This window comes from Lissotriton vulgaris, chromosome 1_1 (genome assembly GCF_964263255.1).
Source record: "Lissotriton vulgaris chromosome 1_1, aLisVul1.2, whole genome shotgun sequence".
NCBI classification, from domain to species: Eukaryota; Metazoa; Chordata; class Amphibia; order Caudata; family Salamandridae; genus Lissotriton; species Lissotriton vulgaris.
In genome coordinates, this window is record NC_141685.1 from 177838844 (window position 1) to 177859389 (window position 20546).

At 51.1% G+C, this 20546-nt stretch overlaps 1 long non-coding RNA gene across 1 annotated transcript in view; it reads left to right on the forward strand.

The window, feature by feature from the left end:
- The first annotated feature begins 342 nt into the window (after positions 1-342).
- Positions 343-20546, forward strand: part of LOC147738065 (uncharacterized) — a 102456-nt gene continuing 82252 nt past the window's right edge. Inside the window, exons 1-2 of the long non-coding RNA XR_015307450.1 lie at positions 343-394; positions 7799-7867. This is a non-coding gene — a long non-coding RNA (uncharacterized LOC147738065). The remainder of the gene's footprint in view (positions 395-7798; positions 7868-20546) is intronic.

A 20546-nucleotide genomic window follows, 5' to 3' on the forward strand; every position in this document is an offset into this window, starting at 1 on the left:
ATAAGCACATTGAACAAAATAAATAGTTCCACCATCTTTCTAAAACAAAGTACATATGCCAGCATATAAAAACTGTATCAGGCATTTCCCTACGATGCTTTCCTGTGTGTGTGTGTGTGTGTGTGCGTGCGTGTATGCGTGTGTGTGTCTCTGTCTCCCATTCCCTGGAGGGAGAGTTTGTAGCTCCCCATTGTAGAAGAGTCGGTCAAGAAGGAGCTCACTGCATTGAATAATTTCTTGGTGTGCACTTTTTATTAGTATTACAGGAAATCACAATGATTGATTGTCTCTGTTATATTCTTCTTTCCCACAGGGTCTTCCACTTCAGTCCCTTAGGTGAGCCTTAGGTGAGCCTCGGCCGCCGTCATCCCTTGGACCGAAGGAAAAGGCTCAGGTAAGTGTTTTTGCTTTATGGTTTAGTCAAGAGAGGATGTGAGGGATAAATAATAGCTATGCATAAGTGTGAAGGGAGACGGTAGAGGTTGGAGTAACCAAAAGAAAAATAGTAGCAAATGATTTCTGCTTTTGTCTTTCTTTTCCGTCTCACTTATTTCCTTTTCCCTGGGTCCCTTTCACCCCTCCGCCTCCCCGCCCGTCCCTCTCTGACTCACCCCTTTTCCAAAAGCCCCGTAGACTCCCAGGCTCCTGGAAGAGCAAAGTCTCTCCGGGGCCGTGGCGTGCTGACGAGTCAAATTTCGAGATGGCATTGACTGCTCAGAAGTCTATACAAAAACGAATGGAACCATCCGGTTTCAGAACTGTGACAATGGGGGAGGACCAGTTACTGCTGGAAGGTTTTATGACTCCTAGTTGTAACATGCTCTCTATTGCGGCAGGAACTGCGTCCCGCCTAGCGCCTGGGAGTCTGTAGGGGCGTTGTTTTATTACTTTGTTTGGTGGGGTAACAATTGCATGCTTGAGTATTGTTGATTTTTCAGGGAGGTCGGAAAAGATGGAGAAGAAGGACTCTAAGAGGGTCTGAAGAGACACTTTTTGTTCCTCTGTTAGATGTTCGTTTATGAGCAATTGAGTCAATGTTGAAGGAATGGGTTTTTAGTCAGACAAAACGTAATGGGTGTCTTTGGGGAGGGGTCCCAACCATTTCTTTAGTAGATTTATGTGGTATGTCTAGGTTTTGGTTGAGGAAAGGCGTAATTGGTAAGTAGTGAGGACTATCCTATCAACAACTTCAAATGGTCCCTTCCATTCTGCCCTTGTTTGGCGTATAGAGGTAGGTTGGAGTAGGAGCACCTAGTCATGGACTTGTAACTGCTGTCACCTCTTTCCTTTATTGCAAGACATCTGCTAGCTTCTTTGAGCTTTTTCTAGGTTGTCGTGAGCCAAATCTCACAGTTTCTGTATGCTGTTTCTTAGGCTTTGGGTGTATTCTAGAAGGTTTCGCGTGTCTTCTTGTTTCTCTTGTTCCCACGCTTCTCTTGTCATTTCTAGCAAGGTTTGTGGCTGTCTCCCGTAAAGATATTCAAAGGGAGAACAACCCAAGCTTCTCTGAACCTGGCTTCAAATAACAAAGAGGGCGAGTGGCAACAACATGTCCCATTCTTTCCCTTCGGTGGTTAGAATTTTGTTCATGGTTAGCTTGAATGTGGCGTTATATCGCTTGCACAGACCCTCTGTCTGAGGGTAATAAGCCGATTTTCTTATTTGGGTAATTTTCAAGGTTTTAGAGACTTGTTTCAATAAACGAGAAAGAAAGGGGGTTCCCTGGTCTGTCAAAATCTCTGTGGGAAATCCTACCCTCGAAAACAGTTCTAGTAACTTTTCACAGATTTTTTTTCTTGCTTGGTGTTCAGAGGGGAAATGATTCTGGGTATCGAGTTGCGTAATCGAAAATAACCAGTATATAGATACATAATTTTTCCGATTTTGGGAGAGGACCCAGTAAATCCATACTTATCCTCTCAAAGGGGTTATCGATGATTGCTAGAGGTTGTAAGGGAACGGCAGGGGTTTTTTGGGGGCCTTCTTCTGACATATTTCACACACCCTGCAGTATTTATCTACATTGGCGAATATCCCTGGCCAATAAAAATATCTCAACACAGTCTGGATTATTTTTTCAGGCCCACTGTGACCTGCTAGAATGTGTGACTGGGCAAAAAATATTTGATCGCAAAATCTCTGGAGAACCACTAACTGTGGGGGATCATCTTTTTTTCCTATCCTGTATATTAAATTGTTTTTGAGGATGAATGAGGGGAATGAGGACGGCATCACTGGGTTCTGCGCTTGTTGCCAGGCATTCTGGCTAGTGGGATCTTTGAAATGGGCATACTGAAATGACCAGTCCGAAAGCCAAGGGGCTTGTGTGAGCGGCGTACAAGGGGGTGTAGGAGTCTCCCTCAGTGTGCTTTTGAGCAACAAGATGAATTCTGGATAGTCTGTGTCCAAAATTAGTTGTTCGGATAGGTTGTCCAATACACCTACCCAGTAGAGTACTGTCATTGGGTAACTTGATGGGGATTTCACCTATTGGATAGGTTCTGATGTCTCCATGAACGCAGCAGATGAGTGTCTTTTTCTCCGGGCCAGTGCTTAATTTGTGCCGGTGCTTTCAGGTGCTAAGCACAAGCACCTATTTCTCAGGGCCGGGTCTATAGAATTGAGAGTCATGGGTATGCTCCAAAGCCTGAGGAGTGTTGCAGGTGCTGACTTTTTCATGGTGAAGCTTCGTTCATTGTTTGAGGCTCGATCGGAGTCGGTCAGCTGCAGAGCAAGTAATGAAGCGGTGAGGGGGCTGTGGTTGGAGGCAGCTTCAAGGCTCTGCAGGGACAGGGCAGGCCTCAATGCAGATGGAACAGGCACAGATCGACTTCCGGGGCACTCCTGGCAGCGTGAGAGCTGGTTGCTTCTCCCCATCCAATCCCCCGGGTCTGGCCACGAGGGAATCCTCTGGAAAAGAGAAGGAATAGTTGAGTTCGATGAGAGGACGTGGAGCAAGCAGAGGAAGTGGCAGAGGGAACCGTTGGGAATCCCCTAAAAACTTCTGGCAAGAGAGCACTGGGTAAAAGGTCAGATCAGTTGGAGGTGAGAGATTTAAGACAAGTAATGTTAGTACCAGAAATGGATACACCCTAAAAACAAAAAAAATCTGATGATCAGTCTTCCTTGTAAAATAGGGTCCATGTTAAATACAGTTTCAGTTTTTCCCAAGGTGACACATTGAAACTTCTTTGCTAACAAAAGTGCAGATTGCTGCTGGGGCTTATTTATGGTAGGAATATAAACCACTGTGATTAGCAGAAAGTCAAATGCCATATTTTGTGTACGCATTAGGAAAAATGTTGCAAAGAGGCAGGGATGGAAAGAGTGCTGGGGAGCTAGGGGAGTGTGTTTTCTTGAGCAAAAGGGAAAAAAGTCCTCTTGCCAGATCCTAACTAATATAGAAGTAGTCTCTTCCAAGAGCCTGGTGTTCCCCCGAAAGATCTGTTTCTGAATTTTATAAAAGGAAAAAGGCGCACACAGACCAGTCCAAGCCCAGCGTTTCTAACCGCCACCCTCAGCTAGTCATGCCAGTCATTCTCCGAAGGGGCAGTTTGCCCTTAGGCCCAATGTGGTGAGTCCTCTGTCAGAGAGGGTGCTTGGCGCTGGCGGAGGCAAACGTGTGTGCCGAGAACTCCAGTCTACCTTTCACAATCGCTTATACTCTGAGCACAAGGGGGCGCTGTAGGACCCGGGCTTCACAGGACAGTGCCATGAGTGCACGGCCAGTCATTCATGCTGCAATGACGAGCATTATTAACACACCACATGGCCACCACAGGACTGTGCATCCCACAGAGAGCAGCGTTACACTCTGGAACAAGCTCCACACAGGCACAGCCCACCCTCTCAATCACACTCTTACCTCCTAGGTCCAGTGACTCCTCAGCGAGGAGCTGGTATGGTGACAGGGAGGGATGTATGTGTCTCAGTTGTATCAAAAGACCTAACAGAGTGTTTATTTAGGGTTTTACTTGCAGGGGCTGATCTTAGGACTACTTTTCTTGGTTTGGAATTAACCAGGAACGTTGTTTCCATTGATGCAGCAGGTGCAGTAGCACTGAGCCTCATTCAGCTGGCCTACTGCTGTTGTTTACAATCCAAACAGCAGCTAGCAGTGGGTGTGGGTTGGGGCATTTTCTGCTTTGCACTAGGGCCCATGACACACTGGCTACGCTATTGGAACAAAATGTTCTAAAAATCAAATCTTGGCTTCCCATTCCAAAAAGATAGTACCCTGATCAAGCTACTCAACCTCTGGGTCCCACTTCTGTTTGCCATGGTCAGGAGTCATACACTTTGCTCTCCTGCTGTACCATTTTGCACCGATATTTGCACTTCTGCCTGATATGCAAAAACAGCTATTTACTGAATGATGTGTGAAAATTGAAGTTTGCAATGGTTAACGGGTTCAAAAGATATTGATTACACTGTGGGCAATATATAGACATATTAGTGGAAAACTCTATTGCATCAGTACCAAACTGCGTAATTTGGACACAAGAACAGAAGAATGACCAATCATGGCCAGAGAAAAAAAGTTAATCTCACAGACGTTGATTTTTTTGAAACCTTACCAGCTATGTTCCTTTAAAAAATACACAATGCATTGGCAAAAGAAAGTGAAAAGGACGGAGTACAGTTTGTGCGTATTAGGCAAAAACTAAGTTGACATTCTGGCCATTTCAATAAATAAACACTTAGGCGTGACTTCACACCTGGCTTGACACACAAAATCATAATCACTAGCTTTTTGTAATCATTAAGACCGCAACTCCGCACTTAAAAAAATATATCTTTAAGAAACTGAGTATAGAAGTTAATATTTCATCAATAAAAGCATTGGTACCATATCTTGGCTTTAATATTTGCTAAGTGTTGGCGTGTTTCAAGAAAGATACACAGCAGGTTTTGTGTTTACATCCTGGCAGCCACGCCAGCCTCCATCACCGCTGGACTCCTTGGCAATAGGTTGGCGGTCACTTACCCATCAAACAATCTTCCCACACAACTCAACCTTCGGTTATACACAGAACCAGGCGCACTGCAGCCTCGTTCCCATATAATAATATTATGTTATGTTTTATTTATTTATTTATTTATTTAAGCTTATATCGCGCACAGCTACCCACAATGGGTTTCCCGGCGCTAGGGATACACTGTAGAAGAAAGGAGGAAGTTTCACCTAGCTTGAGCCACAGCAGACTATTGGGCACGTTGAGTAAAAAGCAAAGTCTTCAAAGCCTTACGGAAGCGAAGCAAATTGGTCTCTAGTTTTAGAGCCAGTGGGAGGGAGTTCCAATATTTGGGGCCCAGAGTAGAAAAGGAACGACCTCCCATTTTTGTCAGCTTCCATCTTGGCATGGTGAAGTTTCCCATGTCCGATGACCTTAGTAGACGTAGGGGTCTATAGGGTGTTATCAACCCTTGGAGGTAGGCTGGGGCACTGCCCTGCTTAACCTTGAACATATAGCAAAGTGCCTTAAATTTAATACGTTCAGGGATGCTCAACCAATGAAGGTCACGTAAGGCGGCCTTGGCTGAAGTGCGTCTGGGGATGTTTTTTAACAGGCGCGCAGCCGCATTTTGCACTACCTGCAACACCTGTAAGGTGGCTTTATCTGCGCCCAAGTAAAGAATGTTACCATAGTCCAGGCGTGATGTTACAAGCGCCTGGACTACGGTTCTGCGGGAGGAGAGTGGAAGCATCCACAGGATCTTATGAAGCCACCGCAGCGTTGAAAAGCAGATGGCCGCAACCTTAGTGGCCTGTTGTCTCATGGTTAACCTGTCGTCTATAATGACACCCAGGTTACGAACTGCGGTGGATGGTATTGGCGCATTACCCAGTTCGATGGGCCAATGGCGGGGACCCCAGAGATGTTTATTCCGACCCAGGATGACCACCTCAGTCTTCTCCCCATTCAGTTTGAGACAGTTTCTCCGCATCCAGTCGGCCACAAGAGTGAGGCCTGACTTGAGTGCGGAGATGTTGTTCTCGTCTCTCCCTGATAGGGAGAAGACAATCTGGGTGTCATCTGCGTAGGAAAACAGGGTTAGCCCAGCCTGTTCAACAATAGATGCCAAGGGTTTAACGTAAATATTAAATAATAAAGGACTAAGGATTGAACCTTGGGGAACGCCGCGGGTAGATGGACAGATGGTGGAAGCTGCTTTAGGAGAGAACACTTGAAAACTTCGGTCATTGAGGAAAGACACCAGACAGGCCAAGGCCTGGCCAGCCACACCTAGAGATTTCAGAGAGTCAATTTGTATGTATTGATTTGCATAGTGCATTAATCACTCAAGAGGGTATCCAGGCGCTTGGACAGGTGTGTAGGTGTGAGGCCCCCCAAGGTGCTTAAGTGAAGAGCCAGGGTTTCAGCTTCTTGCGGAACTCAAGAGGTGAGGAGGCGGCTCAGATGTGTTGAGGCTTATGGGTGTGGGTGGAGCTAATAAATGAAGTGGGTTGGGCCACTGAGGAAAGGGCGGGGATGGGGGGTGAGTGTGGCCTCCTAAAAAAATGTGAGCACCTGCACCTAATATTTTACAAATTAAGCACTGCTCCGGGAAGATCTGAAAGTCTTTCACCAGTGTGCTCTGTACGACGGACTGCCTATAACCCGAATCCAGTAAGACTATCACATTTTTTCCATTGAGTGTAAGACTTACGTTGAAGCCAGAACCCATTTCTTCTGTATATAGGATGGTTTTGGGTATACAACTGACAGCCATCCGTTCTTCCGTTGACTTTTTTTGAGGAAAGGTCCTGGCTATATACCCACACTCCGCACACTGGTAGCATTTGGGTCCCTGGAACGGAGCGTCATCCCCTCTAGAGGGCTTGCCTTTCAGAGGCTCCTGTGGTGGCCTGACGGTTTTCTTCTCATTTTGCATGCATCCTGTGGCATACCGTGAGGACCTATCAGGTTAAAAAGCTAGTGTCTTTGGTTGGGCCCGAGCAAAGGACGTTGCCATCTCCACAGCTTGATCTACAGAGAGATGTGGCTGTTGACATAGCCACCTCTGGGTGGGTGTTGGTAAGGCCTCAAGAAACTGCTCCAGATAAATGACCACCAATATTTGTTCCTTGCTGGTCTCTTGGAGTCTTACCCATTTATCCGCAGCCGCCTTTAACTTTAAAAATATTGTCTTTGGGGTACCTCCAGGGTTACCTCGTTCCTTTCTGAATCTTGACCGATATGCTTCGGGATCCATTCCCAAATGGTCCAATATGACAGCCTTAATGTCCTCGTAAGGAGTGTTTCCTGTGGGGTTAGCCACTTGGTACACAGCCTGGGCCTCCCCTGTCAATAGCAGTGCTAAAAAGAAAGGCCACTTTCCCTCCACAGCTTGGGCAGCCCTTTTGAAATTCGTAAGGAAGGCATCCGGGTCCTCTCCCGGTTGATATTTCTGGAGGGATATGTTGGGGTGCCCTGCATGTACCCATTGGTGGCTCTGTTGACTTGTGGTTTAGGGTGTTTGACCGTCAGCAACCTTATGTATGCATTCAACCTGCTGGGTGAGTGAAGCCTTGAACATTTCCCTGTCCACTTGGCCGTCGTCATCTGTCTCTCTGGCCCATTACAATTTTTCTTGACCACTAATTAGTTGTTGTATTAGGCTTTCCATTATCTCGGACTAATGGAATTATGCCCACATTCTACAACAAGTATTTAGAAGAGTCGGTCAAGAGGGAGCTCACTGCATTGAATAATTTCTTGGTATGCACTTTTTATTAGTATTACAGGAAATCACAATGATTGATTGTCGCTTTTATATTCTTCTTTCCCACAAGGTCTTTCACTTCAGTCCCTTAGGTGTACCTCGGCCGCCGTAGTCCCTCGGACAGAAGAAAAAGGCTCAGGTAAGTGTTTTTGTTTGTAACCTTCCCTAGGCTCCGGTTCTCTCTCTCGGAAGGCTGTTAGGTCTTCTCTGTCTGGTTTCTCCACCTTGCACTCCCTTGCTGCGTGTAGCTGAACCAACTACTGACCAACCTGACACGCTCTCCGTCACGCCTTCTTGAATCGTGAATCGTCTGAAGTCTGTCCTCATCTCTGGCTTAAAGGGGCCTCCTGCCGATTACCCTCTCTCCACTTCATGCTGGCAGCAAAACAGCCAACTGGAAACAGGGGACTGTGAATATAGGAGGGGAGAAATATATGAACGGATGGCATGGCACTCCTTATCCTCTAACCCATCGTCTACTACAGGGCCTTCCTGACACCCGTCTTGCTCACAGGTTGGACATCCCTCCTTGCAGAGTGATTGGCAAGCAGCTGGGTTAAGGTTTCGGCATGGAGTGACCTTGCAATGACAGCAAGTGCTCTTCTGCCCCAACCTAGAAATGCTTGTTTATTGATAGCAAAAAGCATTCTTGTTCCCAGGCCGAGACCTTAGTCAGGCCGCCCTTGTTCATGATCTATTGATAGCTGCTTCGCCTCAGGGACGAATAACAAACCGTCTCATCTGTACAATGTATGTTCAGACCTTATGAGTTGGTCAAGGTGTAGTAATAGTGTTCTTACGAAGTGGAATTCGTAAGCAAAGTAGTTTCATGGAAACGAATCGTTCACTTTCACAGATGCAAATGCGTCAAAAGTCATCATGTGAAAGAAAAGGCAACTTCGTCGAACGTGTCCATGTTAAAATGGCAGCGTTTCTCACTGGGCCTAACTGAGCCATGTGACAAACCGTCACAAGTAAGATTTTGAGAAGGAATAATACAATAGCAGTTTAGAGCCAGTGAATAGATATTAGTTAAGCTGAAGAGATTTAGTAGTGAGGTTCAGCTGAGAAATGTATCCAAAAAGGTGTTTAACATTCATGCCCATGAAGAGATCAGATGTTGTGCAAGATGGATTGGCTGATTTGAGAATTGCAATGGGTTCTCTAGAGAGATGAGGGGCAGTAAGTGAAGTAGCGGGGGGTTCCCCAAAGTGGTGATCTTAGAGGAAAGTATGAAGTAAGGTCAGTGGTAGAGAGTGTGGAGTGAATGATGAGTGGGCTTAGTGGGGAGTTTAAGTTAGATGAAGGATGTGGGTGAGACTGTAGTCATGAGATGATATCTTGAAAGTATGTGCACTTGATATTAGCAGCAGCTAGAGACTGTGTTTAGTGCATTTATGTTAGTGACAAGATGTTCTTGTTTAATTTGTCGGGCGGTCAGTAGAATGAATATAGAATTATATAATGGTATGGCGTAGGCCATATTCATTTGCTGCATGTGCAGTAGCCGGCCAACACATGATTCTGTTTTCACTCTGGCATGAGCAGGTTGTCAGCTCATCTGGTTCTGTTTACTGATTATGTCAAATGCAGATCTAAATCACTTTTTGATTGATCCATCCCATATGGTAGATCCTATTTTATAATCCTCTCTTTTCTCCAGTGAGTTTGGTCAGTAACATACCAATCCGGGTACAGGAGAGAATTCACTTTAAGGCTCTATGCGTCGCCCATAAATCTCTGAAGGGAAACGGTCCAACCCTCAACAAGGCCCTGGTTAGACCCCACAAGGCCTCTAGAAGACTTCGCTCTGACAAGCTCCACCTGGCAGAGGTTCCTAGAATAATGAGGGCCAGATCAGGTGGTTGCCTCTCCTCACTCAAGGCCTCTAGAAGACTTCACTCCCACGAGCTCCACCTGGCAGAGGTTCCTAGAATAATGAGGGCCAGATCAGGTGGTTGCCTCTCCTCACTCAAGGCCTCTAGAAGACTTCACTCCCACGAGCTCCACCTGGCAAAGGTTCCTAGAATAATGAGGGCCAGATCAGGTGGCTGCCTCTCCTCACTCAAGGCCTCTAGAAGACTTCGCTCTGACGAGCTCCACCTGGCAGAGCTTCCTAGAATAATGAGGGCCAGATCAGGTGGTTCCCTCTCCTCACTCAAGGCCTCTAGAAGACTTCGCTCCCACGAGCTCCACCTGGCAGAGGTTCCTAGAATAATGAGGGCCAGATCAGGTGGTTGCCTCTCCTCACTCAAGGCCTCTAGAAGACTTCGCTCCCACGAGCTCCACCTGGCAGAGGTTCCTAGAATAATGAGGGCCAGATCAGGTGGTTGCCTCTCCTCACTCAAGGCCTCTAGAAGACTTCGCTCCCACGAGCTCCACCTGGCAGAGGTTCCTAGAATAATGAGGGCCAGATCAGGAGGTTGCCTCTCCTCACTCAAGGCCTCTAGAAGACTTCGCTCCCACGAGCTCCACCTGGCAGAGGTTCCTAGAATAATGAGGGCCAGATCAGGTGGTTGCCTCTCCTCACTCAAGGCCTCTAGAAGACTTCGCTTTGACGAGCTCCACCTGGCAGAGCTTCCTAGATTAATGAGGGCCAGATCAGGTGGCTGCCTCTCCTCACTCAAGGCCTCCAGAAGACTTCGCTCCCACGAGCTCCACCTGGCAGAGGTTCCTAGAATAATGAGGGCCAGATCAGGTGGCTGCCTCTTCTCACTCAAGGCCTCCAGAAGACTTCGCTCTGACGAGCTCCACCTGGCAGAGGTTCCTAGAATAATGAGGGCCAGATCAGGTGGCTGCCTCTTCTCACTCAAGGCCTCCAGAAGACTTCGCTCTGACGAGCTCCACCTGGCAGAGGTTCCTAGAATAATAAGGGCCAGATCAGGTGGCTGCCTCTCCTCACTCAAGGCCTCTAGAAGACTTCGCTCCCACGAGCTCCACCTGGCAGAGGTTCCTAGAATAATGAGGGCCAGATGAGGTGGCTGCCTCTCCTCACTCAAGGCCTCTAGAAGACTTCGCTCCGACGAGCGCCACCTGGCAGAGGTTCCTAGAATAATGAGGGCCAGATCAGGTGGTTGCCTCTCCTCACTCAAGGCCTCCAGAAGACTTCGCTCTGACGAGCTCCACCTGGCAGAGGTTCCTAGAATAATGAGGGCCAGATCAGGTGGTTGCCTCTCCTCACTCAAGGCCTCTAGAAGACTTCGCTCCCACGAGCTCCACCTGGCAGAGGTTCCTAGAATAATGAGGGCCAGATCAGGTGGCTGCCTCTCCTCACTCAAGGCCTCTAGAAGACTTCGCTCTGACGAGCTCCACCTGGCAGAGCTTCCTAGAATAATGAGGGCCAGATCAGGTGGTTGCCTCTCCTCACTCAAGGCCTCTAGAAGACTTCGCTTTGACGAGCTCCACCTGGCAGAGCTTCCTAGATTAATGAGGGCCAGATCAGGTGGCTGCCTCTCCTCACTCAAGGCCTCCAGAAGACTTCGCTCCCACGAGCTCCACCTGGCAGAGGTTCCTAGAATAATGAGGGCCAGATCAGGTGGCTGCCTCTTCTCACTCAAGGCCTCCAGAAGACTTCGCTCTGACGAGCTCCACCTGGCAGAGGTTCCTAGAATAATGAGGGCCAGATCAGGTGGCTGCCTCTTCTCACTCAAGGCCTCCAGAAGACTTCGCTCTGACGAGCTCCACCTGGCAGAGGTTCCTAGAATAATGAGGGCCAGATCAGGTGGCTGCCTCTCCTCACTCAAGGCCTCTAGAAGACTTCGCTCCCACGAGCTCCACCTGGCAAAGGTTCCTAGAATAATGAGGGCCAGATCAGGTGGCTGCCTCTCCTCACTCAAGGCCTCTAGAAGACTTCGCTCTGACGAGCTCCACCTGGCAGAGCTTCCTAGAATAATGAGGGCCAGATCAGGTGGTTGCCTCTCCTCACTCAAGGCCTCTAGAAGACTTCGCTCCCACGAGCTCCACCTGGCAGAGGTTCCTAGAATAATGAGGGCCAGATCAGGTGGTTGCCTCTCCTCACTCAAGGCCTCTAGAAGACTTCGCTCCCACGAGCTCCACCTGGCAGAGGTTCCTAGAATAATGAGGGCCAGATCAGGTGGTTGCCTCTCCTCACTCAAGGCCTCCAGAAGACTTCGCTTTGACGAGCTCCACCTGGCAGAGCTTCCTAGATTAATGAGGGCCAGATCAGGTGGCTGCCTCTCCTCACTCAAGGCCTCCAGAAGACTTCGCTCCCACGAGCTCCACCTGGCAGAGGTTCCTAGAATAATGAGGGCCAGATCAGGTGGCTGCCTCTTCTCACTCAAGGCCTCCAGAAGACTTCGCTCTGACGAGCTCCACCTGGCAGAGGTTCCTAGAATAATGAGGGCCAGATCAGGTGGCTGCCTCTTCTCACTCAAGGCCTCCAGAAGACTTCGCTCTGACGAGCTCCACCTGGCAGAGGTTCCTAGAATAATGAGGGCCAGATCAGGTGGCTGCCTCTCCTCACTCAAGGCCTCTAGAAGACTTCGCTCCCACGAGCTCCACCTGGCAGAGGTTCCTAGAATAATGAGGGCCAGATGAGGTGGCTGCCTCTCCTCACTCAAGGCCTCTAGAAGACTTCGCTCCGACGAGCGCCACCTGGCAGAGGTTCCTAGAATAATGAGGGCCAGATCAGGTGGTTGCCTCTCCTCACTCAAGGCCTCCAGAAGACTTCGCTCTGACGAGCTCCACCTGGCAGAGGTTCCTAGAATAATGAGGGCCAGATCAGGTGGTTGCCTCTCCTCACTCAAGGCCTCTAGAAGACTTCGCTCCCACGAGCTCCACCTGGCAGAGGTTCCTAGAATAATGAGGGCCAGATCAGGTGGCTGCCTCTCCTCACTCAAGGCCTCTAGAAGACTTCGCTCTGACGAGCTCCACCTGGCAGAGCTTCCTAGAATAATGAGGGCCAGATCAGGTGGTTGCCTCTCCTCACTCAAGGCCTCTAAAAGACTTCGCTCCCACAAGCTCCACCTGGCAGAGGTTCCTAGAATAATGAGGGCCAGATCAGGTGGTTGCCTCTCCTCACTCAAGGCCTATAGAAGACTTCGCTCCCACGAGCTCCACCTGGCAGAGGTTCCTAGAATAATGAGGGCCAGATCAGGTGGTTGCCTCTCCTCACTCAAGGCCTCTAGAAGACTTCGCTCCCACGAGCTCCACCTGGCAGAGGTTCCTAGAATAATGAGGGCCAGATCAGGTGGCTGCCTCTCCTCACTCAAGGCCTCTAGAACACTTCGCTCCCACGAGCTCCACCTGGCAGAGGTTCCTAGAATAATGAGGGCCAGATCAGGTGGTTGCCTCTCCTCACTCAAGGCCTCTAGAAGACTTCGCTCTGACGAGCTCCACCTGGCAGAGGTTCCTAGAATAATAAGGGCCAGATCAGGTGGCTGCCTCTCCTCACTCAAGGCCTCCAGAAGACTTCGCGCTGACGAGCTCCACCTGGCAGAGGTTCCTAGAATAATGAGGGCCAGATCAGGTGGCTGCCTCTCCTCACTCAAGGCCTCCAGAAGACTTCGCTCTGACGAGCGCCACCTGGCAGAGGTTCCTAGAATAATAAGGGCCAGATCAGGTGGCTGCCTCTCCTCACTCAAGGCCTCTAGAAGACTTCGCTCTGACGAGCTCCACCTGGCAGAGGTTCCTAGAATAATGAGGGCCAGATCAGGTGGTTGCCTCTCCTCACTCAAGGCCTCTAGAAGACTTCGCTCCCACGAGCTCCACCTGGCAGAGGTTCCTAGAATAATGAGGGCCAAATCAGGTGGCTGCCTCTCCTCACTCAAGGCCTCTAGAAGACTTCGCTCCGACGAGCTCCACCTGGCAGAGGTTCCTAGAATAATGAGGGCCAGATCAGGTGGTTGCCTCTCCTCACTCAAGGCCTCTAGAAGACTTCGCTCCCACAAGCTCCACCTGGCAGAGGTTCCTAGAATAATGAGGGCCAGATCAGGTGGTTGCCTCTCCTCACTCAAGGCCTCTAGAAGACTTCGCTCTGACGAGCTCCACCTGGCAGAGGTTCCTAGAATAATGAGGGCCAGATCAGGTGGTTGCCTCTCCTCACTCAAGGCCTCTAGAAGACTTCGCTCCCACGAGCTCCACCTGGCAGAGGTTCCTAGAATAATGAGGGCCAGATCAGGTGGTTGCCTCTCCTCACTCAAGGCCTCTAGAAGACTTCGCTCTGACGACCTCTACCTGGCAGAGCTTCCTAGAATAATGAGGGCCAGATCAGATGGCTGCCTCTCCTCACTCAAGGCCTCCAGAAGACTTCGCTCTGACGAGATCCACCTGGCAGAGGTTCCTAGAATAATGAGGGCCAGATCAGGTGGCTGCCTCTTCTCACTCAAGGCCTCCAGAAGACTTCGCTCTGACGAGCTCCACCTGGCAGAGGTTCCTAGAATAATGAGGGCCAGATCAGGTGGTTGCCTCTCCTCACTCAAGGCCTCTAGAAGACTTCGCTCCCACGAGCTCCACCTGGCAGAGGTTCCTAGAATAATGAGGGCCAGATCAGGTGGCTGCCTCTTCTCACTCAAGGCCTCCAGAAGACTTCGCTCTGACGAGCTCCACCTGGCAGAGGTTCCTAGAATAATGAGGGCCAGATCAGGTGGCTGCCTCTTCTCACTCAAGGCCTCCAGAAGACTTCGCTCTGACGAGCTCCACCTGGCAGAGGTTCCTAGAATAATGAGGGCCAGATCAGGTGGTTGCCTCTCCTCACTCAAGGCCTCTAGAAGACTTCGCTCCCACAAGCTCCACCTGGCAGAGGTTCCTAGAATAATGAGGGCCAGATCAGGTGGCTGCCTCTCCTCACTCAAGGCCTCTAGAAGACTTCGCTCTGACGAGCGCCACCTGGCAGAGGTTCCTAGAATAATGAGGGCCAGATCAGGTGGTTGCCTCTCCTCACTCAAGGCCTCCAGAAGACTTCGCTCCCATGAGCTCCACCTGGCAGAGGTTCCTAGAATAATGAGGGCCAGATCAGGTGGCTGCCTCTCCTCACTCAAGGCCTCTAGAAGACTTCGCTCTGACGAGCTCCACCTGGCAGAGCTTCCTAGAATAATGAGGGCCAGATCAGGTGGTTGCCTCTCCTCACTCAAGGCCTCTAGAAGACTTCGCTCCCACGAGCTCCACCTGGCAGAGGTTCCTAGAATAATGAGGGCCAGATCAGGTGGTTGCCTCTCCTCACTCAAAGCCTCTAGAAGACTTCGCTCCCACGAGCTCCACCTGGCAGAGGTTCCTAGAATAATGAGGGCCAGATCAGGTGGTTGCCTCTCCTCACTCAAGGCCTCTAGAAGACTTCGCTCTGACGAGCTCCACCTGGCAGAGGTTCCTAGAATAATGAGGGCCAGATCAGGTGGTTGCCTCTCCTCACTCAAGGACTCTAGAAGACTTCGCTCCCACGAGATCCACCTGGCAGAGGTTCCTAGAATAATGAGGGCCAGATCAGGTGGTTGCCTCTCCTCACTCAAGGCCTCTAGAAGACTTCGCTCTGACGAGCTCCACCTGGCAGAGCTTCCTAGAATAAAGAGGGCCAGATCAGATGGCTGCCTCTCCTCACTCAAGGCCTCCAGAAGACTTCGCTCTGACGAGCTCCACCTGGCAGAGATTCCTAGAATAATGAGGGCCAGATCAGGTGGCTGCCTCTTCTCACTCAAGGCCTCCAGAAGACTTCGCTCTGACTAGCTCCACCTGGCAGAGGTTCCTAGAATAATGAGGGCCAGATCAGGTGGCTGCCTCTTCTCACTCAAGGCCTCCAGAAGACTTCGCTCTGACGAGTTCCACCTGGCAGAGGTTCCTAGAATAATGAGGGCCAGATCAGGTGGTTGCCTCTCCTCACTCAAGGCCTCTAGAAGACTTCGCTCCCACGAGCTCCACCTGGCAGAGGTTCCTAGAATAATGAGGGCCAGATCAGGTGGCTGCCTCTCCTCACTCAAGGCCTCTAGAAGACTTCGCTCTGACGAGCGCCACCTGGCAGAGGTTCCTAGAATAATGAGGGCCAGATCAGGTGGTTGCCTCTCCTCACTCAAGGCCTCCAGAAGACTTCGCTCTGACGAGCTCCACCTGGCAGAGGTTCCTAGAATAATGAGGGCCAGATCAGGTGGTTGCCTCTCCTCACTCAAGGCCTCCAGAAGACTTCGCTCTCATGAGCTCCACCTGGCAGAGGTTCCTAGAATAATGAGGGCCAGATCAGGTGGCTGCCTCTCCTCACTCAAGGCCTCTAGAAGACTTCGCTCTGACGAGCTCCACCTGGCAGAGCTTCTTAGAATAATTAGGGCCAGATCAGGTGGTTGCCTCTCCTCACTCAAGGCCTCTAGAAGACTTCGCTCCCACGAGCTCCACCTGGCAGAGGTTCCTAGAATAATGAGGGCCAGATCAGGTGGTTGCCTCTCCTCACTCAAGGCCTCTAGAAGACTTCGCTCCCACGAGCTCCACCTGGCAGAGGTTCCTAGAATAATGAGGGCCAGATCAGGTGGTTGCCTCTCCTCACTCAAGGCCTCTAGGAGACTTCGCTCTGACGAGCTCCACCTGGCAGAGGTTCCTAGAATAATGAGGGCCAGATCAGGTGGTTGCCTCTCCTCACTCAAGGCCTCTAGAAGACTTCGCTCCCACGAGATCCACCTGGCAGAGGTTCCTAGAATAATGAGGGCCAGATCAGGTGGTTGCCTCTCCTCACTCAAGGCCCCTAGAAGACTTCGCTCCCACGAGATCCACCTGGCAGAGGTTCCTAGAATAATGAGGGCCAGATCAGGTGGTTGCCTCTCCTCACTCAAGGCCTCTAGAAGACTTCGCTCTGACGAGCTCCACCTGGCAGAGCTTCCTAGATTAATGAGGGCCAGATCAGATGGCTGCCTCTCCTCACTCAAGGCCTCCAGAAGACTTCGCTACCACGAGCTCCACTGGCAGAGGTTCCTACAATAATTAGGGCCAGATCAGGTGGCTGCCTCTTCTCACTCAAGGCCTCCTGAAGACTTTGCTCTGACGAGCTCCACCTGGCAGAGGTTCCTAGAATAATGAGGGCCAGATCAGGTGGCTGCCTCTTCTCACTCAAGGCCTCCAGAAGACTTCGCTCTGACGAGCTCCACCTGGCAGAGGTTCCTACAATAATGAGGGCCAGATCAGGTGGTTGCCTCTCCTCACTCAAGGCCTCTAGAAGACTTCGCTCCCACGAGCTCCACCTGGCAGAGGTTCCTAGAATAATGAGGGCCAGATCAGGTGGCTGCCTCTCCTCACTCAAGGCCTCTAGAAGACTTCGCTCTGACGAGCTCCACCTGGCAGAGCTTCCTAGAATAATGAGGGCCAGATCAGGTGGTTGCCTCTCCTCACTCAAGGCCTCTAGAAGACTTCGCTCCCACGAGCTCCACCTGGCAGAGGTTCCTAGAATAATGAGGGCAAGATCAGGTGGTTGCCTCTCCTCACTCAAGGCCTCTAGAAGACTTCGCTCCCACGTGCTCCACCTGGCAGAGGTTCCTAGAATAATGAGGGCCAGATCAGGTGGTTGCCTCTCCTCACTCAAGGCCTCTAGAAGACTTCGCTCCCACGAGCTCCACCTGGCAGAGGTTCCTAGAATAATGAGGGCCAGATCAGGTGGTTGCCTCTCCTCACTCAAGGCCTCTAGAAGACTTCGCTCTGACGAGCTCCACCTGGCAGAGCTTCCTAGAATAATGAGGGCCAGATCAGATGGCTGCCTCTCCTCACTCAAGGCCTCCAGAAGACTTCGCTCTGACGAGCTCCACCTGGCAGAGATTCCTAGAATAATGAGGGCCAGATCAGGTGGCTGCCTCTTCTCACTCAAGGCCTCCAGAAGACTTCGCTCTGACGAGCTCCACCTGGCAGAGTTTCCTAGAATAATGAGGGCCAGATCAGGTGGCTGCCTCTTCTCACTCAAGGCCTCCAGAAGACTTCGCTCTGACGAGCTCCACCTGGCAGAGGTTCCTAGAATAATGAGGGCCAGATCAGGTGGTTGCCTCTCCTCACTCAAGGCCTCTAGAAGACTTCGCTCCCACGAGCTCCACCTGGCAGAGGTTCCTAGAATAATGAGGGCCAGATCAGGTGGCTGCCTCTCCTCACTCAAGGCCTCTAGAAGACTTCGCTCTGACGAGCGCCACCTGGCAGAGGTTCCTAGAATAATGAGGGCCAGATCAGGTGGTTGCCTCTCCTCACTCAAGGCCTCCAGAAGACTTCGCTCTGACGAGCTCCACCTGGCAGAGGTTCCTAGAATAATGAGGGCCAGATCAGGTGGTTGCCTCTCCTCACTCAAGGCCTCTAGAAGACTTCGCTCCCACGAGCTCCACCTGGCAGAGGTTCCTAGAATAATGAGGGCCAGATCAGGTGGCTGCCTCTCCTCACTCAAGGCCTCTAAAAGACTTCGCTCTGACGAGCTCCACCTGGCAGAGGTTCCTAGAATAATGAGGGCCAGATCAGGTGGTTGCCTCTCCTCACTCAAGGCCTCTAGAAGACTTCGCTCCCACGAGCTCCACCTGGCAGAGGTTCCTAGAATAATGAGGGCCAGATCAGGTGGTTGCCTCTCCTCACTCAAGGCCTCTAGAAGACTTCGCTCTGACGAGCTCCACCTGGCAGAGGTTCCTAGAATAATGAGGGCCAGATCAGGTGGTTGCCTCTCCTCACTCAAGGCCTCTAGAAGACTTCGCTCCCACGAGATCCACCTGGCAGAGGTTCCTAGAATAATGAGGGCCAGATCAGGTGGTTGCCTCTCCTCACTCAAGGCCTCTAGAAGACTTCGCTCTGACGAGCTCCACCTGGCAGAGCTTCCTAGAATAATGAGGGCCAGATCAGATGGCTGCCTCTCCTCACTCAAGGCCTCCAGAAGACTTCGCTCTGACGAGCTCCACCTGGCAGAGATTCCTAGAATAATGAGGGCCAGATCAGGTGGCTGCCTCTTCTCACTCAAGGCCTCCAGAAGACTTCGCTCTGACGAGCTCCACCTGGCAGAGGTTCCTAGAATAATGAGGGCCAGATCAGGTGGCTGCCTCTTCTCACTCAAGGCCTCCAGAAGACTTCGCTCTGACGAGCTCCACCTGGCAGAGGTTCCTAGAATAATGAGGGCCAGATCAGGTGGTTGCCTCTCCTCACTCAAGGCCTCTAGAAGACTTCGCTCCCACGAGCTCCACCTGGCAGAGGTTCCTAGAATAATGAGGGCCAGATCAGGTGGCTGCCTCTCCTCACTCAAGGCCTCTAGAAGACTTCGCTCTGACGAGCGCCACCTGACAGAGGTTCCTAGAATAATGAGGGCCAGATCAGGTGGTTGCCTTTCCTCACTCAAGGCCTCCAGAAGACTTCGCTCTGACGAGCTCCACCTGGCAGAGGTTCCTAGAATAATGAGGGCCAGATCAGGTGGTTGCCTCTCCTCACTCAAGGCCTCCAGAAGACTTCGCTCTCACGAGCTCCACCTGGCAGAGGTTCCTAGAATAATGAGGGCCAGATCAGGTGGCTGCCTCTCCTCACTCAAGGCCTCCAGAAGACTTCGCTCTGACGAGCTCCACCTGGCAGAGCTTCCTAGAATAATTAGGGCCAGATCAGGTGGTTGCCTCTCCTCACTCAAGGCCTCTAGAAGACTTCGCTCCCACGAGCTCCACCTGGCAGAGGTTCCTAGAATAATGAGGGCCAGATCAGGTGGTTGCCTCTCCTCACTCAAGGCCTCTAGAAGACTTCGCTCCCACGAGCTCCACCTGGCAGAGGTTCCTAGAATAATGAGGGCCAGATCAGGTGGTTGCCTCTCCTCACTCAAGGCCTCTAGAAGACTTCGCTCTGACGAGCTCCACCTGGCAGAGGTTCCTAGAATAATGAGGGCCAGATCAGGTGGTTGCCTCTCCTCACTCAAGGCCTCTAGAAGACTTCGCTCCCACGAGATCCACCTGGCAGAGGTTCCTAGAATAATGAGGGCCAGATCAGGTGGTTGCCTCTCCTCACTCAAGGCCCCTAGAAGACTTCGCTCCCACGAGATCCACCTGGCAGAGGTTCCTAGAATAATGAGGGCCAGATCAGGTGGTTGCCTCTCCTCACTCAAGGCCTCTAGAAGACTTCGCTCTGACGAGCTCCACCTGGCAGAGCTTCCTAGATTAATGAGGGCCAGATCAGATGGCTGCCTCTCCTCACTCAAGGCCTCCAGAAGACTTCGCTACCACGAGCTCCACTGGCAGAGGTTCCTACAATAATTAGGGCCAGATCAGGTGGCTGCCTCTCCTCACTCAAGGCCTCCAGAAGACTTTGCTCTGACGAGCTCCACCTGGCAGAGGTTCCTAGAATAATGAGGGCCAGATCAGGTGGCTGCCTCTTCTCACTCAAGGCCTCCAGAAGACTTCGCTCTGACGAGCTCCACCTTGCAGAGGTTCCTACAATAATGAGGGCCAGATCAGGTGGTTGCCTCTCCTCACTCAAGGCCTCCAGAAGACTTCGCTCCCACGAGCTCCACCTGGCAGAGGTTCCTAGAATAATGAGGGCCAGATCAGGTGGCTGCCTCTCCTCACTCAAGGCCTCTAGAAGACTTCGCTCTGACGAGCTCCACCTGGCAGAGCTTCCTAGAATAATGAGGGCCAGATCAGGTGGTTGCCTCTCCTCACTCAAGGCCTCTAGAAGACTTCGCTCCCACGAGCTCCACCTGGCAGAGGTTCCTAGAATAATGAGGGCCAGATCAGGTGGTTGCCTCTCCTCACTCAAGGCCTCTAGAAGACTTCGCTCCCACGTGCTCCACCTGGCAGAGGTTCCTAGAATAATGAGGGCCAGATCAGGTGGTTGCCTCTCCTCACTCAAGGCCTCTAGAAGACTTCGCTCCCACGAGCTCCACCTGGCAGAGCTTCCTAGAATAA